Here is a 25,829-nt window from a genome sequence, read left to right on the forward strand (position 1 = left end):
CAAAGTACTGGAGTTTCAGCTTCAGCATCATTCCCTCCAGAGAAATCCCAGGGCTGATCTCCTTCAGAATGGACTGGTTGGATCTCCTTGCAGTCCAAGGGACTCTCAAGAGTCTTCTCCAACACCACAGTTCAAAAGCATCAATTCTTCAGCATTCAGCTTTCTTCACAGTCCAACCCTCACATACATACATGACCACAGGAAAAACCATAGCCTTGACTAGACGGACCTTTGTTGGCAAAGTACTGTCTCTGCTTTTGAATATGCTATCTAGGTTGGTCATAACTTTCCTTCCAAGGAGTAAGCGTCTTTTAATTTCATGGCTGCAGTCACCATCTGCAGTGATTTTGGAGCCCCCCAAAAGGCCCTTATAAAGCCCGAAGGGGGAATGGGAAAACAGAATTCTACCAGGGCCACACATTTCACAGGCAACAAGGAGGCCTAGCAGAGTTGTCCTCAGAATAATTAGCTGGACTCACCCAAGGGTGGAAAAGAGAGTATTCTGTACAATGTCCCTGTCACTGAGCGAGCAGTGGGTGAGAACCCTGAAATGGACTAGCTTGTCTGCATCGTCGCCCCTCCTGTTTTAATATAAGCCTCTGTAACCTTGAGTAGGTTCATCCTTTAAAAAAAATTAACCAGTTAGTGTATGCTGTGGTAACAAACAACGTCCAGATCTCAGTGCTCAGAACATCAAAGATTTGCGGGTTTTCACTTCTATTTTGTTTTTTTAGTTGGAGGATAACTGCTTTACAGGGTGGTCTCTGCCATACATCAACATGAATCAGTCATATATATATATATATATATATGTATATGTATATGTATATATATATGTATATGTATATGTATATGTATATGTATATTCTCTCTCGAGCCGCTCCCTGCCCCCACCATTCCACCCCTCCAGGTGGTCACAGGGCGCCAGCCCCGCTCCCTGTGTTACACAGCAGCTTCCCGCCAGTTAATCTGTTTTACACACGAAGAGTGTATATATATGTGTGTCAACGCCACTTTCTCAATTTCTCCTAGCCTCTCCTTCCCCCACTGTGTCCGCAAGTCCATCCTGTTTGTCTGTATCTCCATTTCTTCTCTGTGAATAGGTTCATCAGTGCTATTTTCCTAGATTCCATATATGTGCTTTAATATACAATATTCGTTTTTCTCTTTCTGACTTACTTCACCCTGTATAACAGCCTCTAGGTTCATCCACCTCACTACAACGGACAAAGATTTTCTTTTTTTTTAATTCATTCCAGTCGCCCATCTTGGGGTGGCTGCGGGCCTCCTCCGTGGGCCTTATGCAGGGACCGGAACTGATGGACTAGCCACCGTGTGGAGCGGTGACAGCAGTGGTAGCAATAAGAAGGAAAATGTGATAAGTTATGGATTGGCTCATAGGGTCTGCCACCTGATAGTGACCCACGTCACTTTCATCCACTTTCTTTGGACTCCCGAATCTCATTGAGAGACCTCACTGAGAGGGCGGGGAAGTGCAGTTCCGCCACGTTTCCAGCAGGGGGAGAATGAGAACGTGGGTATCAGCCTTTTTTTTTTTTTTCATTAAATTCACATAAAACCTGTAATGGTAACTAATTGTCCATTTCAGGGTTGAGGAAACAGCCTGGGTCGCTGCCATCCCTGAGGACAGGAAATGCATCCACTTGCCAAGCTGCTGGTGACATCTTGTGGTAGCCAAGAAGCAGCTACCTCCTCCCGGGGGAGGAAGAGGTGTCCCTGCCTCCAGGTGAGTCACCGGAACTGGTCCCGCCTGATGGGTGAGAGGCACAGCGTTGAGGGGTTGAAGTTATAATAGATTAAAATAGGGCCAAGGGCTCCCGGGGAGAGGAGAGGGCTTCCCTTGATAGATTCCCTGGGGCAAGGGGTCTTAAGACGAGTGAAAGGAACGTGGCCTTGAGCCTTGTAGGTGAAGCAGAACACGCAGAGATGTGTGGCCCTCTCCACAGGAACTTTGTGGACGTTTTGGGAGTGTCAATGATGTTATTGAATCATGTTTATAATATAAGCCAAGTGAAAAGCAGGATACAGAGGTATGACTAGTCTACTCTTAAAAATTTTGCTTATTAAATTTTTATTTGGCAGCACTGGGTCTCAGATGCGGCACAAGGGATCCTAAATCTTTGTTGTGGCATGCAGGATCTTTACTTGCAGCATGTGGGATCTAGTCCCCCCGACCAGGGATCAAAGCCAGCCACCCTGTGAGGGGAGCTCCAAGTTTTAGCCACTGGACCACCAGGGAAGTCTCCTAGACCACAGTTTGAAAAGTGTGCGTAGCAGGTGTGAATCCCAGCCTGCAAGCTATATGAACAAGAAATATTTAAGTCCTTTTTTTTTTTTAAACTCAACTTGATTCTACCTCCAAACCCACGCTCCTCTTGGTGGGAATTTACCCTCAGTGATTCTCAGGTCTCCCCTTCACCACAGTTGTGCTGGGGTCCCCTGGGCCATAGCAGCAAAATGTCAGCATGCTCCTGTGATCTGGGGCCACATGGGGCATCCCAGGTGGCGCAGTGGTAAAGAACTTGCCTGCCACTGCAGGAGATGCAAGAGATGTGGGTTCGATTCCTAGGCTGGGAAGACTGCCTGGAGGAGAAGATGACAACCCACTCCAGTATTCTTGCCTGGAAAATCCCATGGACAGAGGAGCCTTGTTGGCTACAGACTGGGGTCACAAAGAGTCGGACAGGACTGAGCACATATTCACTTCCCCTCATAAGCCCACTTAGCAGTGCAGCCTTCCTCTCCCCTGTGTGCTCAGTCCCTGTGGGCTTTATTTTTTTTAAGTGTTTTAAAAATATTTATTTATTTGGCTGCTTCGGGCCTTTGTTGTGGCACGCAGGATCGTTCACTGGGACACGAGGACGCCTTAGTTCTGGTGCACCAGCTTAGCTGCCCCTCGGCACCTGGGATCTTCAAGGACCAGGGATCTAGCCCACATCCCCTGCATTGGCAGGTGGATTCATAACACTGGACCACCAGGGAAGTCTCCCTGTGAGCCTTAGTGCCCAGCCTGGATGCAAGAATCTTGGACAGCCTGGAGACTCGCTTCCTCACACCCACCCTCTGAAGCATCACTGCTGAGATCTTGCCACTTCTTTCCTCACATCCCTCCCTTTCCTTTCTCCCTTCATCTCTAACTCCTTGCCACCTCAAGACCTCTCTCCCATCTTCCTTTTTCAGGACACATAACCTCATCAGTGGGTTTAAGTTTTTCAAAAGGAAGAAGTATATTAGCTCTGCTACAAAACTTGAATATAGGGATTACCAGCAACATGGGAATTACATGATTTGAAAATCCTCTTACTACAAACTCCTAGAAATGCTGAGCTTTCAAGAACAAAAAAAAAAAAAAAAAGAAAGAAACCTTTAGGTACCAAGTCTAGAGCCAAGATTTTGTCTTGCTCCGGGATACAAGAAGCATCCATGAGTAAAGAAACAGGTAAACCTGGGGATAAATCTAAAAATAATACTTTATAAAGCTAACTTAGGATATGCAAAAGTGAGATAGGACTAAAACACTAGGAAACCCACTCCAGTACTTTTGCCTGGAAAATCCCATGGATGGAGGCGCCTGGTAACCTGTAGTCCATGGGGTCGCTAATAGTCGGACACGACTGAGCAACTTCACTTTCACTTTTCACTTGCATGCATTGGAGGAGGAAATGGCAACCCACTCCAGTGTTCTTGCCTGGAGAATCCCAGGGACGGGGGAGCCTGGTGGGCTGCCGTCTATGGGGTCGCACAGACTTGGACACGACTGAAGCGACTCAGCAGCAGCAGCAGCAAAACACTAGAAAATAGTCAGATATAAAATGGAAGTGTAATGATCTGGTTTAATGTTTCAATGTCATTGAATTGTTTAGGAGGAGAATAAAGAAATTGATTCACTTTATATTTTGTGGCATCAAAGAAGCATGTTCAAAATTTAGGGTATTCAGTAAAATGATAAAAATTGAGTGTATATCTTCCATGCAGGAAGAAGGTTAAACAAAGCCTGGATTTCCAGCTGAAAGGAAGCTGGAGGGAAAATACAAAAACTAATATATATGTTAAGAGTCAGAAAAAAAAGTCTGCCATTTATATATACACAGGAATTACCTCCCGGTGCAACAGTGACCGTTTATGGAGAGTGAGGGTTCAGGTGAATTTTATCTTCTTTTTTCCTGTTTGGATGGGCAGTCTCCAAGATGACCCCCAGTGGCCTTCACCTGGTACTCACACCTGGGCAGTTCTTCTCACGATGCAACAGGGTTACTCTGTGTGACCAAAAGACTGCAGCAGAATGGATGGTCCAGCGCATGCGCTGAGGTTACAGAAGTTTGCAGTTTCCAGCTCAGGCTCTCTCTTTTTTGTTCTCTCATCATTTGCTTTTGGGGGCAGCCTTGTCATGAGCAGCGCTATGGAGAGGCCCACCGTGGCCTCTTGCCAACAGTCATGTGTATGACTTTGGAAGCAAATCCTCCAGCCTCAGTCAAGCCCTCAGCCACCTCCCTAGAGTCCCTGAGTCAGGACCACCCAGCTAGGCCGCTTCTGGGAGCTGTGAGATGACAAGAGCTTGTTGGTTTAAGCTGCTTAGGTTTTGGAAATAATTAGATATATTTATATAGATAGATAACTTATCTGTATGCAGCAATAGGTAAGTTGTACAATACTTTTGGTGCAAGTTTTAAACTGTACACAATGGACATATATTCCTTTTCAATCAGAAAAGATTTTTTGAATGAACAATCAGTTAAATCATTCATTTTGGTGTGATAAAAGACAACCTATTTAGGCATCTTGTCACCCAGTTGGTGCCTGGCACACCTGTACCAGCCGAAACAGCCACATCACCTGTGCAAAGACACCGGCTCTGCCAGGGCACCTGAACAGGGGCTGTCCTTAATTTTGACTTGGCCAAGGACCCTGGCCTTGCAAAGTATCCCATAAAAGGGGATGATTCTTTTTGTGTGATCCAGGTCTTACAAATAGAACCAAAAATCAGTTAATTTACTTCCCAAGTTGGATAACTTTTAAACTTGGTTAACTGATTCATAGTGAAGTGAAGTTGTTCAGTCGTGTCCGACTCTTTGCGACCACACGGACTGTGGCCTACTAGGCTCCTCTCTCCATGGGATTTTCCAGGCAAGAATACTGGAGTGGGTTGCCATTTCCTTCCCCAGGAGATCTTTGTGACCCAGGGATTGAACCCGAGTCTCCCGCATTGTAGACAGATGCTTTACCGTCTGAACCACCAGGGAAGATGTTGTATAAAATAATAAATAACATTTGATTTCAGTATATTATTTATGTTGCTGTACCCACAGAGAAGTGTCTCAAGTTGGGCCTATAGCGGTAGAAAGAATGCGGGACCAGCTCTGTGACTCTGGGACAAGTCACCGAGTCTCTGGGCCTCCACTTCCTCACGTGCAAGATGGTATTGTCGGAGTATGTATATATAAACATATATATTTTTTCCCTCTTTTTTTTTAAGAAGTATAGCTGGCTTACAATGTTTAGTTTAAGGTATACAACAAAGTGGTTCAGTTATACATACATATGTCTATCTTTGTCAGAATCCTTTCCCTTTTAGATTATTATAAGATATTGAGCATAGTTTGCTGTGTTATATGTAGTGGGTCTTTGTTGGCTGTCTATTTTATATATAGTAGTGGTATACTTTAATCCAAAAATCCTAACTGATTCCTGTCCCCCTTTCCCCTTTGGTAGCCTTAAGTTGTTTTTTTTTCTTTCCTGTGAATCTATTTCTGTTTTGTTCATAAGTTCGTTTGTATCACTTTTTAAGTTCCACGTATAAGCGATCGTGTGTGACATTTGTCTTCACCTGGCCTACTTCACTTAGTAGGATAACCTCTAAATCCATCCATGTTGCTGCAAATGACATTTCAATTTTTTTTGATCTCGTAATATTGTATGTATGTGTATATATATATATATCTCACATCTTCAAGGATTGGAGTATGTTAATCTCCCCCACTTCCCTGTGGCTCAGTGGTAAAGAGATGTGGGGTCAATCCCTGGGTCGGGAATATCCCTTCGAGTAGGAAATGGCAACCCACTCCAGTATTCTCGTCTGGGAAATCCCATGGACAGGGGAGCCTGGCTGGCTACCATCCATGGGGTCACAAAAGAGCCGTACATGACTTAGTGACTAAACAACGACAAATATTAATCTCCCATGGCTCTAAACGTCTGCTAATCAATAGTACCAGCTTAACTGTGGAATTTTGGCTCTTCCATTACAAGCTATTTGAAGCCCCCTTCGTGAGGGACCCTGCTCTGGCCAGTATGGAAGATGCTAGCCACGGAGGGACTATTTGAATTAGTTGAAATTAATGAAAACTTTAGTTTCTCACTTGCGGTGGCCGTATTTCAAGTGCTTGGTGATCACAGGTGGCTAGCGGCCAGTGTGTTGGACAGTACAGAGTTAGACCTTTCTGTGTTCTACCGGATCTTGCTCTGGGTCTTGCCTTTTAGTGTGGTCCATGGCCCAGCATCAGCATTATCTGAGAGCCCTTAGAAATGTAGGATCTTGGGTACCTACCCAGATCTGCTGAATCAGGGTGTGCACTGTAACAGGATCCCCAGGTGCTGCCTGCACAGGAGGTTGAGGAGCCAGACTATAAAGAGCATTCCTCACTAGAATCTGAAAGAGCCTGAAAGGACAGAGTGGTACTTAGCTGCGTGGCCTCCTATAGACTCTGGGGACTCATCGCCAGACTCTCTTTTAGCAGCTGTGTGACCTTGTCTACCGAGTAGGTAAATCTGAAGCTATAGCAAGATAAAACAGTGACCACCATGCTCAGTTCAGTTCAGTTCAGTCGATCAGTCGTGTCTGACTCTTTGCAACCCCATGAATTGCAGCATGCAACTGTCCATCACCAACTCCTGGAGTTCAATCAGACTCACGTCCATCGAGTCAGTGATGCCATCCAGCCATCTCATCCTCTGTCATCCCCTTCTCCTCCTGCCCCCAATCCCTCCCAGCATCAGAGACTTTTCCAATGAGTCAACTCTTCGCATGAGGTAGCCAAAGTACTGGAGTTTCAGCTTCAGCATCATTCCTTCCAAAGAAATCCCAGGGCTGATCTCCTTCAGAATGGACTGGCTGGGTCTTCTTGCAGTCCAAGGGACTCTCAAGAGTCTTTTTCAACACCACAGTTCAAAAGCATCAATTCTTGGGCACTCAGTCTTCTTCACAGTCCAACTCTCACATCCATACATGACCACTGGAAAAACCATAGCCTTGACTAGATGGACCTTTCTTGGCAAAGTAATGTCTCTGTTTTCAATATGCTATTTAGGTTGATCCTAACTTACCTTCCAAAAAGTAAGCATCTTTTAATTTCATGGCTGCAATCACCATCTGCAGTGATTTTGGAGCCCCCAAAAATAAAGTCTGACACTGTTTCTACTGTTTCCCCATCTGTTTCCCATGAAGTGATGGGATGGGATGCCATGATCTTTGTTTTCTGAATGTTGAGCTTTTAGCCAACTTTTTCACTCTCCACTTTCACTTTCATCAAGAGGCTTTTGAGTTCCTCTTCACTTTCTGCCATAAGGGTGGTATCATCTGCATATCTGAGGTTATTGATATTTCTCCCAGCAATCTTGATTCCAGCTTGTGCTTCTTCCAGCCAAGCGTTTCTCATGATGTACTCTGCATATAAGTTAAATAAGCAGGGTGACAATATACAGCCTTGACGAACTCCTTTTCCTATTTGGAACCAGTCTGTTGTTCCATGTCCAGTTCTAACTGTTGCTTCCTGACCTGCATATAGGTTTCTCAAGAGGCAGGTCAGATGCTCTGGTATTCCCATCTTTTTCAGAATTTTCCACAATTTATTGTGATCCACACAGTCAAAGGCTTTGGCGTAGTCAATAAAGCAGAAATAGATGATTTTCTGGAACTCTCTTGCTTTTTCGATGATCCAGCAGATGTTGGCAATTTGATCTCTGGTTCCTCTGCCTTTTCTAAAACCAGCTTGAACATCTGGAAGTTCATGGTTCACATATTGCTAAAGCCTGGCTTGGAGAATTTTGAGCATTACTTTACTAGCTTGTGAGATGAGTGCAATTGTGCGGTAGTTTGAGCATTCTTTGGCATTGCCTTTCTTTGGGATTGGAATGAAAACTGACCTTTTCCAGTCCTGTGGCCACTGCTGAGTTTCCCAAATTTGCTGGCATATTGAGTGCAGCACTTTCACAGCATCATCTTTCAGGATTTGAAATTGCTTCACTGGAATTCCATCACCTTCACTAGCTTTGTTCGTAGTGATGCTTTCTAAGGCCCACTTGACTTCACATTCCAGGATGTCTGGCTCTAGGTGAGTGATCATACCATCGTGATTATCTGGGTCATGAAGGTCTTTTTCGTACAGTTCTTCTGTGTATTTTTGCCACCTCTTCTTAATATCTTCTGCTTCTGTTAGGTCCATACCATTTCTGTCCTTTATTGTACCATCTTTGCATGAAATGTTCCCTTGGTATCTCTAATTTTCTTGAAGAGATCTCTAGTCTTACCCATTCTGTTGTTTTCCTCTATTTCTTTGCATTGATCGCTGAGGAAGGCTTTCTTATCTCTTCTTGCTATTCTTTGGAACTCTGCATTCAGATGCTTATACGTTTCCTTTTCTCCTTTGCTTTTCGCTTCTCTTCTTTTCACAGCTATTTGTAAGGCCTCCCCAGACGGCCATTTTGCTTTTTTGCATTTCTTTTCCATGGGGATGGTCTTGATCCTTGTCTCCTGTACAAAATCATGAACCTCTGTCCATAGTTCATCAGGCACTCTATCTATCAGATCTAATCCCTTAAATCTATTTCTCACTTCCACTGTATAATCATAAGGGATTTGATTTAGGTCATACCTGAATGGTCTGGTTTTAGAAAAGGCAGAGGAACCAGAGATCAAATTGCCAACATCCGCTGGATCATCAAAAAAGCAAGAGAGTTCCAGAAAATCATCTATTTCTGCTTTATTGACTATGCCAAAGCCTTTGACTGTGTGGATCACAATAAATTGTGGAAAATTCTGAAAGAGATGGGAATACCAGAGCATCTGATCTGCCTCTTGAGAAACCTATATGCAGGTCAGGAAGCAACAGTTAGAACTGGACATGGAACAACAGACTGGTTCCAAATAGGAAAAGGAGTTCGTCAAGGCTGTATATTGTCACCCTGCTTATTTAACTTATATGCAGAGTACATCATGAGAAACGCTGGACTGGAAGAAATACAAACTAGAACCAAGATTGCCAGGAGAAATATCAATAACCTCAGATATGAAGATGATACCACCCTTATGGCAGAAAGTGAAGAGGAACTAAAAAGCCTCTTGATGAAAGTGAAAGTGGAGAGTGAAAAAGTTGGCTAAAAGCTCAACATTCAGAAAACGAAGATCATGGCATCTGGTCCCATCACTGCTTGGGAAATAGATGGGGAAACAGTGGAAACAGTGTCAGACTTTGTTTTTCTGGGCCCCAAAATCACTGCAGATGGTGATTGCAGCCATGAAATTAAAAGATGCTTACTCCTTGGAAGGAAAGTTATGACCAACCTAGATAGCATATTGAAAAGCAGAGACATTACTTTGCCAACAAAGGTCCATCTAGTCAAGGCTATGGTTTCTCCTGTGGTCATGTATGGATGTGAGAGTTGGACTGTGAAGAAGGCTGAGTGCCGAAGAATTGATGCTTTTGAACTGTGGTGTTGGAGAAGACTCTTGAGAGTCCCTTGGACTGCAAGGAGATCCAACCAGTCCATTCTGAAGGAGATCAGCCCTGGGATTTCTTTGGAAGGAATGATGCTGAAGCCAAAACTCCAGTTCTTTGGCCACCTCATGCGAAGAGTTGACTCATTGGAAAAGACTCTGATGCTGGGAGGGATTGGGGGCAGGAGGAGAAGGGGACGACAGAGGATGAGATGGCTGGATGGCATCACTGACTCGATGGACATGAGTCTGAGTGAACTCCGGGAGTTGGTGATGGACAGCGAGGCCTGGCGTGCTGCGATTCATGGGGTCGCAAAGAGTTAGACACAACTGAGCGACTGATCTGATCTGATCTGATCTGAATGGTCTAGTGGTTTTCCCTACTTTCTTTGATTTAAGTCTGAATTTGGCAATAAGAAGTTCATGATCTGAGCCACAGTCAGCTCCTGGTCTTGTTTTTGTTGACTGTATAGAGCTTCTCCATCTTTGGCTGCAAAGAATATAATCAATCTGATTTCGGTGTTGACCATCTGGTGATGTCCATGTGTAGAGTCTTCTCTTGTGTTGTTGGAAGAGGGTGTTTGCCAACACCCAGTAAATGCTCTTTAAATGGGCATTTCGTTGTGTTTGTGCTTGATAAAGTTTAAGGTCCCTGCCAACCCCAAGCTCAACGCACAGACCGCGGGGCCGAGCGGTTATTTCACTTGCCGCCACAGGGTGGCGCTGTGCCACCAACGTCCTTTCGTCTCCAACAGGCTTCCTGCCGGCGCCGCTGCAAGAAGCCGAACAGGGCCCTGAGACATCCAGGTCTCTGTTTCGGATTACCAGGCACGCTCGGGCCGCCGGACACCGATCCAAGCATTCATCTGAAAGATAATGGGAAAACAGGCCTCAGCTTTGTGCAAAGTTGGAATGCAAAAGCAAGGTCGGCATAAAGAGTTGAATAAGGACTGTGTGAAAGCCGTGGCGGAAGCAAGGGGGCTCCTGTTGGAAGTCTAGGGGGAGGGACGGCTTCTGATTGTGCAAGTCAGCTTCCGACTGACCCGGCTCCTCGGTCCACAGATGAACGCTCTGGCTCTTTGCCAGTCGAGTGTGTGTGTGTATGAGAGAGAGAGAGAGAGAGAGAGCGAGAGAGGGAGGGATGAGGTGATCAGGAGTGGGCTGGTGGGCGATTTTTTTAAGGAGTCGTTATCTAAACTTTCTCAAACTTTAGCCTACATCACCATCACCCAGAAGGCTGTTTAAAACGCAGATGCTGGCCTCCACCTCAGAGGTCTGGGGTGGCCTGACAGCTTGCATTTCGAACAAGTTTCCAGGTGGCTGGGAGACTGCTGACCCAGAGACTGCCCTTCGAGAACCAGTCAGCCCTCAATCCCTGGGTCAGAAAGATCCCCTGGAGAAGGAAATGGCAACCCACTCCTGTATTCTTGCCTGAAGAATCCCATGGACAGAGGAGCCTGGGGGCTACAGTCCATAGGGTCACAAAGAATCTGACCCAACTGAAGCGACTTAGCACTCACTCATGGACCCTAAAATCCTGAAAAGCTCACGTGCAACAAAGTATCTGAGCCCAGTTCTAGAGAAGGACTGTGACTTCAAAGGATATTAGTCCAAATCCCCACTGCCCTCTCCCCACTGCCTCCTTCATGGCCCCCCGCCACATCCCATGATGAGGCCTCAGCTGTCGCAGTAACTTTTCAAAGTACCCTCAGGCTGTGGCAGGTACTGTCTAGTCAGAACCTGGTGTGGTCTGGAAGGCGGGCTGGGACCTGGGAGCCAGAATTCTTCACAGGTGATCACCCCTCCTCCCTCTTCTGCTACAGGCTCATAACTCAATCCATGCTCTGTCCCAGGAAGGGTGATTCAGACTCTCAAAGCAAGCTTAGACCCACTTCAAGCACAAAACCTATGGAGACCACACTCCTTGCATGGTGCCATCAAGGCAGGGTCACTTCCCCCTAGAAATAGGTGGAACTGTCAGGGGTCTAGATTTTGATGGAGGTGTTGGATATCTCAGAGGAAGTGCAGAGAAATCCTTTGGGCCCCTCCAGTGGTTGATGTAGGCTGACTGCAATTCTTGTCACTAGAGGAAGAGTCATAGGAAAAAAGCCTGGGTCCCTCCTCTGAGTTCCTCCAGCACCCGGGCCTCTGCAGAGGTTCATTCTCTTCCAGGAAGCCAGCCACTCTGAGTTCATTCTCTTTCTTCTTTTTTTTTTTCCCATTCTCTTTCAAGAGCTGGGCCGGCCTTTCGCTGGAAGTCCAGTGGTTAAGAATCCTCCTGCCAGTTCAGGGAACATGGGTTTGATCCCTGATCCAAGAGGATTCCACATGCTGTGGGGCAACTGGGCCTGTACAACCCCAAGTACTGAAGCCCGTGTGCCCTAGAGCCTGCACTCCACAAGAGAAGCCAATGCAGTGAGAAGCCCGCACACCACAGCTTGAGAGTGGGCCTTGCTCGGTACAACTAGAGGGCCTGAATGCAGCAGCAAAGACTCGGTGCTGCCCAAAATGTAGCCTTTCCCTTCTCCAGGTGATCTTCCCAACCTAGGGATCAAACCCAGGTCTCCCGCTTTGCAGGCTGAGCCACAAGAGAAGCCCAAGAATACTGGACTGGGTAGCCTATCCCTTCTCTAGAGGATCTTCCCAACCCAGGATCAAACTGGGGTCTCCTGCATCGCAGATGGATTCTTTACCAACTAAGCCATCAGGGAAGCCCCAATTAAATACTTTTTTAAAAAGACCTAGGCCAATCTGTTTGGGGGCTTCCATCTGGGAGAGGAAGTGGAATCAGAAACCTCTTCTGATTTTCTGTCTGTGCAACCATACCTTATTTGTTGTTTGTGTTTTTCTATGTATCATTTTGGGATGAACCACTCTGTCTCTTGTGGGATGGGAAAATTCTACTTGCTTCATCTGGATTCACTTCCCTTTCAGGCTTTGCTTGTTGCAAACCACTCTGGGTCCTTTCTCTTTCAAGAGCCAGACCACTTTGGAAGCCTGTTTGTCCGTAATAACTAAGTAAGAGTGACCAGAGCAAAACGGTAAGATTGCTATGTCCATGTAGATACATGAGCATGTGTGCATGCTTAGTTGCTTGTCGTGTCTGACTCTTTGGAACTCTGTGGACTCTAGCCCGCCAGGCTCCTCTTCCATGAGATTCTCCAGGCAAGAATACTAGAGTGAGTTGCCACAGCCTCCTCCAGGGGATCTTCCTGACCCAGGAACTGAACCTGCGTCTCCTGTATCTCCTGCATTGCAGGTATATTCTTTACCACTGTAGCCCCAAAGATGTATGTATGTACCTTATAAATATGAGATGTCTCTGCCTTCTAATGGCATTGTCAAAACTGGTTTGTGGATGAGCTCTGTTTAATTGGCTTAAGAGAAATTAAGTGCTTATATGAATTCTCAGGAATATAAAAGATACTGATCAGAATGAATTTCAGGTTCAAGTGATCTGGTAAATATTCAGTACTGAGTCGATATCTGGTACTGAAGCTAGCTGAAGCTTGTTGGTTTGACTAATACTGACATGTCTTTAGCATCATCAGTGTTAAGTAGTACTTCTGTTGCACCTAGGTTTGCTGAAGATCAAATAAGACCTTATTATATTTGTTGAAACTGTCAGTGAGGAAAATAACTTGATAACTGGAAACTAAATTTTTATTATCTGAGATCAGACGAGATCGGGCGCCTTCAGGCTGATATGGCCGGAGGCAGTAACTGATTTTAATTTTTTTAAAAAGGAATGACCTGTTGATGCATACATGGATGGATGGCAGAGCAATTATGCTAAGTAAAATAAGCCAGATTTTAAAAGTACCTACTGTATGATTCCATTTATATAAAATTCTGTAAAATGCAAACTAACTCATAGTGAGCAGATTACTGGTTGCCTGGGGAGTGGGTGTTGGCAGGAAGAGGAATGGAAAAAGGATTATTAAGTGGTGTGAGGAAACTTTTGGGGGCAATGGATATGTCCATTACCTTAATTGTGGCAATGGTTTCAGGGGTGTAAGCTTATGCCAAATTTATCAAGCTATCCATTTTAAACATGCACAATATAATGTATGTCAGTTAGGATCAATAAACCTCTTAAAAATAGTAATGCAACTCAACTATAACAAAACAAACAATACAAAAAAAAATGTGCAAAAGATTGTATAGACACTTTACCAAGAAAAAGAGCAAAAACATTAAGTACATGAAATAATCCTTAATACCATTACTCAGTAGGGAAATGTAAATCAAAACCACAATGAGGTTTCACCATACACCTACTGGAATGGTTACTATCAACAACACTTACCATATCAAGTTCAAGTTCTGGAGAGGATGCAGAGCTGCTGGAACTCTCGTACATTTCTTTATCTCATCATGCAAGATGGTCAGTCAGTTCAGTTCAGCTGCTCAATTGTGTTTTGACTCTTGGCGACCCCATGGACTGCAGCATGCCAGGCTTCCCTGTCCATCACCAACTCCTGGAGCTTGCTCAAACTCCTGTCCATTGAGTTGGTGACGCCATCCAACCATCTCATCCTCTGTTGTCCCCTTGTCCTCTTGCTTAAAATCTTTCCCAGCATCAGGTTCTTTTCCAATGAGTCACTTCTTTGCATCAGGTGGCCAAAATATTGGACCTTCACCTTCAGCATCAGTCCTTCCAATGAATATTCAGGACTGATTTCCTTTAGGATTGACTGGTTTGATCTCCTTGCAGTCCAAAGGACTCTGAAGAGTCTTTTCAAACACCACAGTTCAAAAGCATCAATTCTTCAGCATTTAGCTTTCTTTATGGTCCAACTCTCATATCCATACATAACTGTGGAAAAACCATAGCTTTGACTCAGTTCAGTTCAGTTCAGTCGCTCAGTTGTGTCCAACTCTTTGCGACCCCATGAATCGCAGCACACCAGGCCTCCCTGTCCATCACCAACTCCTGGAGTCCACCCAAACCCATGTCCATTGAGTCATTGATGCCATCTAACTATCTCATCCTCTGTTGTCCCCTTCTCCTCCTGCCCTCAATCTTTCCCAACATCAGGGTCTTTTCAAATGAATCAACTCTTCGCATCAGGTGGCCAAAGTATTGGAGTTTCAGCTTCAACATCAGTCCTTCCAATGAACACCCAGGACTGATCTCCTTTAGGATGGACTGGTTGGATCTCCTTGCAGTCCCAGGGACTTTCAAGAGTCTTCTCCAACACCACAGTTCAAAAGCATCAATTCTTCGGTGCTCAGATTTCTTTATAGTCCAACTCTCACATCCATACATGACCACTGGAAAAACCATAGCCTTGACTAGATGGACCTTTGTTGGCAAAGTAATAGCTCTGACTAGATGGACCTTTGTTGGCAAAGTAGTGTCTGTTTTTTAATATGCTGTCTAGGTTTGTCATAGGTTTTCTTCCCAGGAGCAAGCATCTTTTAATTTCATGGCTGCAGTCACCATCTGCGGTGATTTTAGAGCCCCCCAAAATAAAGTCTGTCACTGTTTCCATTGTTTCTCCATCTGTTTGCCATGAAGTGATGGGACCAGATGCCATGATCTTATTTTTTTGAATGTTGAGTTTTAAGACAGCTTTTTCACTCTCCTCTTTCACTTTCATCAAGAGGCTCTTTAGTTCCTCTACACTTTCTGCCATAAGGGTGGTGTCATCTGCATATCTGAGGTTATTGATATTTCTCCCAGCAATCTTGATTCCAGCTTGTGCTTCATCTAAACCCGGCCTTTTGCATGATGTACTCTGCATATAAGTTAAATAAGCAGGGTGACAATATACAGCCTTGACATACTCCTTTCCCAGTTTGGAACCAGTCCATTATTCCATGTCCAGTTCTAACTGTTGCTTCTTGATCTGCATACAGATTTCTGAGGAGGCAGGTCAAATGGTCTGGTATTGCCATCTCTTTAAGAATTTTCCACAGTTTGTTGTGATCTACACAGTCAAAGGCTTTGGCATAGTCAATAAAGCAGAAGTTGATATTTTTCTGGAACTCTCTTGCTTTTTTGATGATCCAACAGATGTTGGCAATTTGATCTCTGGTTCCTCTGCCTTTTCTAAATCCAGCTTGAACATTTGGAAGTTCTCGGTTCACATACTGTTGAAGCCTCACCTGGAGAATTTTGAGCTTTAGTTGGCTAACGTGAGATGAGGGCAATTGTGCAGGACTTCTCTGGTGGCTCAGACGGTAAAGCATCTGTCTACAATGTGGGAGACCTGGGTTTGATCCCTGGGTCAGGAAGTTCCCTGGAGCAAAAAATGGCAACCCACTCCAGTACTCTTGCCTAGAAAATCCCATGGACGGAGAAGCCTGGTGTCCAGGGGGTCACAAAGAGTCGGACACGACTGAGCGACTTCACTTTCTCTTGAACATTCTTTGGCATTACCTTTCTTTGGGATTGGAATGAAAACTGACCTTTTTCAGTCCTGTGGCCACTGCTGGGTTTTCCAAATTTGCTAGGATAATGAGTACAATGCTTTCACAGCATCATCTTTTAGGATTTGAAATAGCTCAACTGAAATTCCATCACCTCCACTAGCTTTGTTCATAGTGATGCTAAGGCCCACTTGACTCTGGATTGCAGAATGTCTGATCTTAGGTGAGTGATCACACCATCGTAGTTATATGGGTCATGAAGATCTTTTTTTGTACAGTTCTTCTGTGTATTCTAGGCATCTTTTCTTAATATCTTCTGCTTCTGTTAGGTCCATACCATTTCTGTCCTTTATTGTGCCCATCTTTGCATGAAATGTTCCCTTGGTATCTCTAATTTTCTTGAAGGGATCTCTAGTCTTACCCATTCTTTTGTTTTCCTCTGTTTCTTTGTATTGATCACTCAGGAAGGCTTTCTATTTCTCCTTGCTATTCTCTGGAACTCCTCATTCAGATGGGTATTCTGATGGGAACCTGTACCGTACAAGATGGTATAGCCATTTAATATCTCATCAGAGTAAACATACACTTAATATATGATCCAGCAGTCCTGCTCCTAGGTATTTGCCCAAAATAAACACATGTGTGTGTACACACACATATATCCCACCTCTTCTTTATCCATTCATACTTAGGTTTCTTCTGTATCTTGGGTGCTGTAAATAATGCTGCAATGAACACAGGGATGTATATAACTGTTTGAATTAGTGTTTTTGTTTTCTTAAGGCAAATACCCAGAAGTGAAAATGCTGGATCATATGGCAGGGATGGAACTATGTTCTAATTGGTGGTGGTGATTACACTAATCTATACATTTGTTAAAACTCATAGAACTGTACACCTAAAAGAGTGAATTTTACTGTATATACATTTTAAAATAATTTATATTGTTATAAAAATATGGAACAATATAGAAGTATGAGAAGGAAGAAGTGTAAGGGCCTTCACACACACACAGCACAGCCATGAACCTGCTCCCTGAAGCTAACCATGGTTGCAGTCTACTAAGCATCCTCTCAGACAGTTTTCTATGAAAGTGCATGAAATTATATAGAGATTTTTAAAAATAGAAACAGTATTGTCCCATACATTGGTTCAACAACTGCTTTCTTTGTGCAATGTTGTGAGAGTCTTAAAGAAATAGAGCATAACTCCAAAGCACAACTGGATGTAACTTAGAATTGTTGCATCATTTTCAAGGTTACACAAACAATTATGCTATACCAGTGGTACCGGTTTTGGAAGAAGTTAGTCTAAGTCAAATCAGGAAACACTTAGGAAAATGTAGAATTAACAACCCGGCCCCCTACTTTGTTAGAAATTTCCATGGTTGATCTTCCACTTGGAGGGAAGCATAACCTCCCCCCAGAATTGGGGGCGCGAGACTATTCTTTGGGGGAATCTGATGAGCCATGGCAGGGGCTGACTCTGTCAGGGTGGATAGAACCAATGCCAGTCTTCCAAGTTGAGGAAGAGAATTGTCATGAACACAGCAGAATGTTTGAAATCTGTTCTTATGCGTTTATCTTTTAAAGCTCTCTTTGTCTGATAACAGAGTCTAAATATGTTCTCATCATTGGACATTGGCATTGTGGGAAGAACCAAGCTCTGTAGTGGGGCAGGTGGGCTGGAAGCACAGCTACCAACTTGACCATCTGGTTGAACCCGGGCAAGCCACAACCTTCCCCTATTGGATTCACAGGCTTGTTGTGGGGATTAATACTATAGAAGCCAATGCCTGATAATCCGTAGCCACTCAGTACCATCAGTAATTTTACTATTTAAATCCTGTCCCTTACTTACTGTAGAGGCCATTGACCTCAGACCTAAGGAAAATTAAATCCTTCTCTTAGGGGGCTTCCCTGAATGGTTAGTAAATGTGTTCTGTCAACAACCTGCCCCCACCTGACCCTGCCCAAGGCAGCTGGGCCCCTCTCAACTCTTTCCAGTTCAGCACCAATAAACAGCTGAACCTTGCTGGGAAATCTTGGCTAACAAGGCCCGTTTTTTATTTTGTTCTCCAAGCCTTTCAAGTGGTGGAAGCCTCTGTGACTTCTTTGTAATGCCCAGTTACAAAACGTGGCAGCTTTCCTGAACCGCTGCCAGAGACTCATGACCTTCTGGAAAGAAACCCAGACCCCTGGGCCTGCAGTCTCAGCCTTGCCTTTGTCTCAGAGCCCCCAGGTCTCAGGCTTAGCCCTGTCACTGGGTTATTTATTTAACAGCTGTAGAGATAATGGCGAAGGGACATGGCCAAGACACCTGTGACTTATCTTAAACTTCCTTCAATCAGCTAACAAATACTGATGATCCCTGCTCTGGGCAAGGGGGGAGCAGAACCCTAGCCGGTGTTCTCAGGACTTTCACAGCCCAGCACCGTTCATTTGCTAGGTCAGCGGTTAACAAAGAGAAGACAACCTTAGCTGAGCCCCCGCCACCCTTCCTGCCAATATTTAAACCAGGTCAATTCTTCCAGCCTAGCGCACAATTTAACTCTTGCTGTAGCTAAATCATTTGATAGTTCTGGTAGCTCAGCTCTCTAGTAGGGCCGAGAGAGCAGGAGGTTCTGAAAAGAAACCCAGATCCCTGGGCCTCTGGGATCAGTCTTGTGTTTATCTCCAAACTCCAGTTCTGAGAACTAAATATACTGAAGCAAGGCAGGATAATAGTATAATATAATAATTTCAAATTATTTTGAAATGTGACCTTAGCAGTTTAATAAAAGGAGTCAGCAACCTAAAAGGGCTAACTACTTTTTCTCAGTTTTTAACCCAGAATTTTACGAATGCTCATTTACATAAAAGGGCCCCCCAAGGCTCTAAACAGACACCTGCAGCCCTCATACCCACTTCCAGAAATCATGTTGAGATTCACACAGGAGGGAAGTCTTGTGTATGTGCGTGTGTGTGTAGTTACTTCAATTGTGTCTGCCTCTTTGGGACCCTGTGGACTGTAGCCTGCCAGGCTCCTCTGTCTGTGGGATTCTCCAGGAAAGAATACTGGAGTGGGTTGCCATTTCCTCCTCCAGGGAATCTTCTCAACCCAGGGACCAAACCACAGGTCTCCCACACTGCTGGTGGATTATTTACCACTGAACCACCAGGAAAGCTCTGGGAAGTCTTGTACTTATAAGTAAACAAACTTTTATTTGACATTTTAAAGACAGGTTTCAATAGATATTTTGAAATTAGGTGGAGTAATTCTAAATGAAACTAGGAGAATCTCAGTAAACAAGGTAAAGTGAAAGTGTTTAGTTGCTCAGTTGTGTCCAACTCTTTGTGACCCCATGGGTTGTAGCCCTGCAAGCTCCTCTGTCCATGGAATTCTCCAGACAAGAATACTGGTGTGAGTAGCCATTCCCTTCTCCAGGGGATCTTCCTAACCCAGGGATCAAACCTGGGTCTCCCACATTGCAGACAGATTCTTTACCACCTGAGCCACCAGGGAAACCCCAAAGAAGGTAAAGCAAACATCTAAAGAGTTAAGAGACACAGGTTTAAATTTAACTTAAAAAAAAAAAAATGTGGCCATACCCCACAGCATGTGGAATCTTAGTTCCCCTGCCAGGGATCAAACTCATGCCCCCTGCATTGGAAGGTGAAATCTTAACCCCTGGACTGCTGGGGAAGTCCCTATAAATTTAATTTTTAGAAGGGGTCATAATCAATTAAATAAGCAAATTAAGCCAAGATACTACTACACATCTCTTAGAGTCCAAAGCATTGACAACACCAAATGTTGGTGGGGATGTAGAGCAACAAGAGCTCTCATTCATGCTGATGGGAATGCAAAGCAGTACAGCCGCTTTGAAAGACAGCTCGGAGGTTTCTTGCAAAACTAAACATACTCTTACCACATGATCCAGCAATTCTGTTCCTTGGTATTTACCCAAATCAGCTCATAATAAGATTTACACAAAAAGTGCACACAGATATTCATAGCACCTTTATTCATAATTGACCAGTTGGAAGCAACCACGGTGTCCTTCAGTAGGTGAAAGGTTAAAAAAAAATTGTGGTACATCCAGTCAGTGGAATATTATTCAGCTCTAAAAAGAATTGTGCTAGCAAGCCATGAGAAGACATGAAGGAACCTTGAATGCATATTATTAAGTAAAAGAAGCCAATTGGAAAGTGCTACATAGTGTAAGATTACAACTATACGACATTCTTAAAAAAGTAAGAGTGGTTGCGAGGCGTCAGGGGGACGTGAGGGTGAATATGAGGAGCAGAGAGGATTTTTAGGGCAGCAAAACTACTCTGCTGTGTGTGATCCTATAATGGTGGACGCATGTTATCACACATTTGTCAAAAGCCTTTGGATGCACAGCACCAAGACTGAACTGTAATGTCAGCTATGGACTTGGGTGACAGTGATGTCAGTGTGTGACAAATGCATCGCTCTGCTGGGGAATGTTGATAGTGAAGGAGGCTATGCGTGAGTGGGGCAGGGAGTATATGGGAACTCTGTGGTTTCTGCTCAATTTTGCTATAAACCTAAAACTGCTCTAAAATAAGGTCTGTTTAAAAAAAGGAGATATTCATTCAAAGTTTTTAACTTTTCTAACATCTGACATAAAGTTCTTTTCATTATGGCGGGGAGGCTTATTTTCATCATCACCATGTCTTGAAATACTCTTTTAAAATACTCTTTCAGTGCCTGCATAAAATGCTATAAATGTTCTATAATTTATTTGTTTTCCTAACATGGGATATTTAATTTACTGCCTTTATATGTATATGTTGTTATCATAGATAACACTGCCTGCCTGCCTGCTAAGTCAGTCGGACTCTTTGTGATCCTGTGGACTGTAACCCACCAGGCTCCTCTATCCATGGGATTCTCCAGACAAGAATCCCAGCGTGGGTTGCATAACACTGCATTTATAGCAATACACAGCACTCATTACGTGCCAGGCACTGTTGTAAGTGCTCTGCAAGTATTAACAAATATTTAATGTAGATAACAGCCCTGAAACATCTTACAATCCCTGTGTAAACAGCTGGAGAAATTGAGACCCAGAGACGTCAAACAGCAGAGCCAGAATTTGAACCAGGTAGTCTGGTTCTGGGGCTTCCCCAGTGGCTCATCGGTAAAGAATCTGCCTGCAATGCAGGAGATGCAACAGACGTGGGTTCAATCCCTGGTTAGGGAAGATTCCCCTGGAGGAGGGTGTGGGAACCCACTCCAGTATTTTTGCCTGGAGAATCTCGTGGACAGAGAAGCCTGGCGGACCATAGTCTATAGGGTCGTAAAGAGTCAGACACAACTGAAGGGACTGAGCCCACCCACACACAGTCTGGTTCTAGCTTCTGTGCTCCAATCAAGTGCGCAAGTTTAAATGCATTGTTAGTTATTCCTTCTTTTCTAAGAGAGGAATTTCCTGGATCCACAGGTCCTCAAAACCACACTAAACTAACCCGCATGCCTCCTTCAGAAGTTTCCATGGCAGCCTATAGGCTGGAGGCTCCCTTACAAGCCATGTTTGTAAGCTGGGAGCTGCTGATGCTCCAGAAGCGATTTAATAGGGACTGTTAAAACAAAAGGCATTCTCATCCTCCAAGGACCTGGACAGGCTTGAGCCTCAACCACCATTCTCACTGTGAGAGAAGCTGGAGGAGGCCATGACCTCAGTGGTGGTCTTTGCATTCCTCCCAGTGGTCTTTGCCTCCGCCTCATGTTGGATGGGATTTCCCAAACCCAAGAAGGTAGTTCAGAGGCTGGGCGGCCAGAAATTCAACAAATGTCTCTTAGATCGGAAAGCCTGCCAATCAGTCTCTGGGGCTGTGCTCACTGAATGGAGGTGGAAGGTGTTCATGGGGCAACTGCTGCTGCCGCCAAGTCGCTTCAGTCGTGTCTGACTCTGTGCGACCCCATGGACTGCAGCCTACCAAGCTTCTCCATCCATGGGATTCTCCAGGCAAGACCACTGGAGTGGGTTGCCATTTCCTTCTCCTCATGGGGCAACAGGGGGCTGCAACCGAGAGTCACAACAGGGGGCTCCAGGAGGAGGTCAGGGGAGCTTTACCCTGCGATTCTTAATTGGAGACAATTCAGGCAATGTCTGAAGGTTGTCACAATCTGGGGGAGGGGAGCATCTAATGGGTAGAGGCCAGGGATGCTACTAAACACCCTGCAATGCTAACCACTCCGCCCCCCGCTCCGAAAAACACAAAGAATTATCTGAACTCAAATATTAACAGTGCTGAGATTGAGAAACCTGCTTTATCCAGAGGTCCTCAAACTTCCCATCAGTTCGCCAGGCACGTCTGCTCACAGAGGACAACAGCCTGGGCACTGGGTCAGACTTACTCCACCCTGGTGGCTAGGACAGAGAAATGAACAGCGTCTGGAAATCAAAGCGTTGCAAAGCGCCCATCCTAAGAGCCTGGAGCTCCCGGATGATTTATGATGACTGAGACTCAGGAATGAAACTGGGTAGGAATTTGCTTGCTAACTTAAAATACAGGATGCTGGTATATATAGACAGATGCTAGAGATGGGATGGCTCAGTAGGTTAAGCATCCACCTGCAATGCAGGAGACCCGTGTTCAGTCCCTGGGTTGGGAAGATCCCCTGGAGAAGGAAATGGCAACCAATCCTGTATTCTTGCCTGGAAAATCCCATGGACAGAGGAGCCAGGCAGGTTATAGTCCATGGGGTCACAAGAGTCAGATATGACTGAGAGATGGGGCAGGATGGCCTAAGGGCTGCAATTGGCTGGGACCAGAGGTGGGGGCTGACATGTAAGCTCTGGGGAGGAAATGAGGCAAGGGGTAAGCACTCAAGTGGGACTGCCAGTTTCCAGACAAACCTTAACACCAACCACAATTCAGTCCTTGAGTCCAGGCTCAGTTAGATTAGAATCTACTCAAACACATCAGAAGGCTAGGGCCAGGGAAATGGATTGAGATCTCCAGAGGGGCAGGAGTATGTATGACTGGTGAAACAAGACAAATATCTGTTTCTTTACATAAAGCTACAGGCAGAAAATGAAGGCTCAGCCTTCTTGGTTGGTAGGATATTGTTTAAAAAGTATGGAGAAGCTTGATATCAACTTAATTTCTCCAAGTTCCCGCTGGTTTCTGATAGGTATGCAAATGGTGCTAATTTGTAACATGTTTTTAAAAAAACACTTTCAAGGACTTCTCTGGTGGCCCAGTGGCTAGGACTCTGCACTCCTAATACAGGGGGCCCAGGTTCAATGCCTGTTCAGGGACCTAGATTCCACACACTGCAGCTAAGAGTTCACATGCCACAGCTAAAGATCTCACATGCTACAACAAGACCCTGTGCAGCCAGACACATACACATTTCTTAAAAACCACTTTCAGAGTTCTCGGCAATTTTGAGCATCTCGTCAACCCTGTGAGGTAGGTGACAGCATCCCCATTTGATGGGCAAGGAAACCAAGGCCGGGAAGGGCTGTGCAGCTCACCCACACCACAGGGCTGGCCGGTGACTGTGCTCTCGGCCCCTCACTGTCCTTCTATGGGAAACGTTTGTATCAGTTCCCAGGGGCTTCTGAGGACATTCAGGCCTGGGCACGTTTCCCTTATGGTTGTCTTGCTCTGTGGTGATCACTCGCTCCTCTCCTGACCGCCCTTTCCTAACCAGATTTGGCACACTTTCCACGTTGGGGAAAAACAACCTCTTAGCAGCCATCTACTTACAATTTGTCTCACGAGGCCAAGAGCTCCTTAGCAGCTGCTGCTTTTTGTGAAAGGCTGAATTAAATCAGAGGAGTTTGCCCTAGAGGCAAAGATTCAAGTGCGGGAAGAAACCACAGAAAAACGGCTTCCATTCAAGGAGTCACAGACTATCCTTATCTTCATTTTACTTAACTGATGCTCATTGCTATTGTGAACGTTTGTTTCATTTTTTTTTCTTTCTGAGATATATTTCTCCTAAAGTGAAGTGAAAGTGTTAGTTTCTCAGTCACGTCCAACTCTTTGAGACCCCAGGGACTGTAGCCCACCAGGCTCCCCTGTCCATGGAATTCTCCAGGCAAGAACATTGGAGTAGGTTGCCATTCCCTTCTCCAGGGGATCTTTCCAAACCAGGGATTGAACCTCAAGTCTCCTGCATTGCAGACTGATTCTTTACTGTCTGAGCCACCAGGGAATTTTATATTTCTCTTAATCTCAGGTTTATTGTCAAACTGCGGCTTCCCAGGTGGCTCAGTGGTAAAGAATCTGCCTGCCAATGCAGGAGATACAAGAGATGCGGGTTTGATCTCTGGGTCAGGAAGATCCCCTGGAGGAGGAAATGGCAATCCAGTATCCTTGCCTGGAAAATTCCATGGACAGAGGAACCTGGCAGGCTACAGTCCACGGGATCACAAAGAGTCGGACACAACTGAGCACGCACTCACATTGTTAAACTAATGTATAATTATCGTTTAGAAAAATAATCCATTCAAGCCTGTTCAAAGGGCAAATATTTTAGCATTGCAAAATATGTATCTTAGGGGTTTATTCTGGATGCAGTCATAAGATCAGAACTATAAGAAATATTTTCCACTCGCGGCGGCCACAGCGCAGATTCGACTTCACTCGCTCGCAGTTCGCTCCGCGCCCTCTGCAACCATGTCTGACAAACCCGATATGGCTGAGATTGAGAAGTTCGATAAGTCGAAATTGAAGAAAACGGAAACGCAAGATAAAAATCCACTGCCTTCGAAAGAAACGATTGAACAGGAGAAGCAAGCAGGCGAGTCGTAATGAAGCGTGCGCCGCCAGTATGCACTGTACATTCCACAAGCATTGCCTTCTTATTTTACTTCTTTTAGCTGTTTAACTTTGTAAGATGCAAAGAGGTTGGATCGAGTTTAAATGACTGTGCTACCCCTTTTCACATCAAAGAATGGAGAACTACTGACAACGTAGGCCGCGCCTGCCTCTCCCATCTGCCTGTGTGGCTGGCAGGGAAGGAAAAGAACTTGCATGTTGGTGAAGGAGGAAGCTGGGTGGGACGACAGTGAAATCTAGAGTAAAAAGCTGGTCCAAGGTGTTCTGCGGGCTGTAAAATGCAGTTTAATCAGAGTGCCATTTTTTGTTGTTGTTCAAATGATTTTAATTATTGGAATGCACAATTTTTTTATTATGCAAATAAAAAGTTTTAAAACCTGAAAAAAAAAAATTTTCCAAACAGTAATTCTACATTCTTGTTGATTTTTGTCCGATCTCTTTATTTCCCTTGTTTGGGGTGTTTAAGCAACAAGGTGGCACTCATTTTACATCCAAGGCAGCCAGCTTCCCTTGTGCAACTGGTATTCCTAAAAGCTGAGACGCTTAATCGGCAAAAGTGAGTTTTTAATAGCTTTGTTAAGGTATAATTCTCACACAAAGAACATATCTTTAAAGTGTGCAATTTGGCAAGTTTTGACAGATATATAGATGCATGAAACCACCACCACAATTAGGATAATGCATTCATCACCCTCAAAAGTTTTCTCAAGTCCATTTGTAATTACTTACTCCTGTCCCTCTTCACCTCTCTCCTTACTTACCAACAATCATTGACTTGTTTTCTATCATTATAGGTTAGTTTGCATTTTCTATAATGTTGTGCAAATGGAATTGTGCAGTATGTACTCTTCTAGCTTCTTTCACTCAGCATAATAATTTTGTGAATTATCCATATTGTTGTATCAGTAGTCTAT

At 44.6% G+C, this 25,829-nt stretch overlaps 1 long non-coding RNA gene and 1 pseudogene across 2 annotated transcripts; both read left to right on the forward strand.

The window, feature by feature from the left end:
• The first annotated feature begins 1,599 nt into the window (after positions 1-1,599).
• Positions 1,600-12,899, forward strand: LOC113900758. The gene is made up of 4 exons (XR_003513242.1): positions 1,600-1,747; positions 5,328-5,448; positions 12,665-12,771; positions 12,863-12,899. It is a non-coding gene; the product is annotated as an uncharacterized LOC113900758 (long non-coding RNA).
• Positions 12,900-24,668: 11,769 nt separating this feature from the next.
• On the forward strand, positions 24,669-25,294 carry LOC113901369 (annotated as a pseudogene). Its single transcript, XR_003513397.1, has one exon. The product of XR_003513397.1 is annotated as a thymosin beta-4 pseudogene (transcript).
• The last annotated feature ends 535 nt before the right edge of the window (positions 25,295-25,829 follow it).

The sequence above is a fragment of the Bos indicus x Bos taurus genome, chromosome 11 (genome assembly GCF_003369695.1).
Source record: "Bos indicus x Bos taurus breed Angus x Brahman F1 hybrid chromosome 11, Bos_hybrid_MaternalHap_v2.0, whole genome shotgun sequence".
In the NCBI taxonomy this organism is placed as follows: domain Eukaryota; kingdom Metazoa; phylum Chordata; class Mammalia; order Artiodactyla; family Bovidae; genus Bos; species Bos indicus x Bos taurus.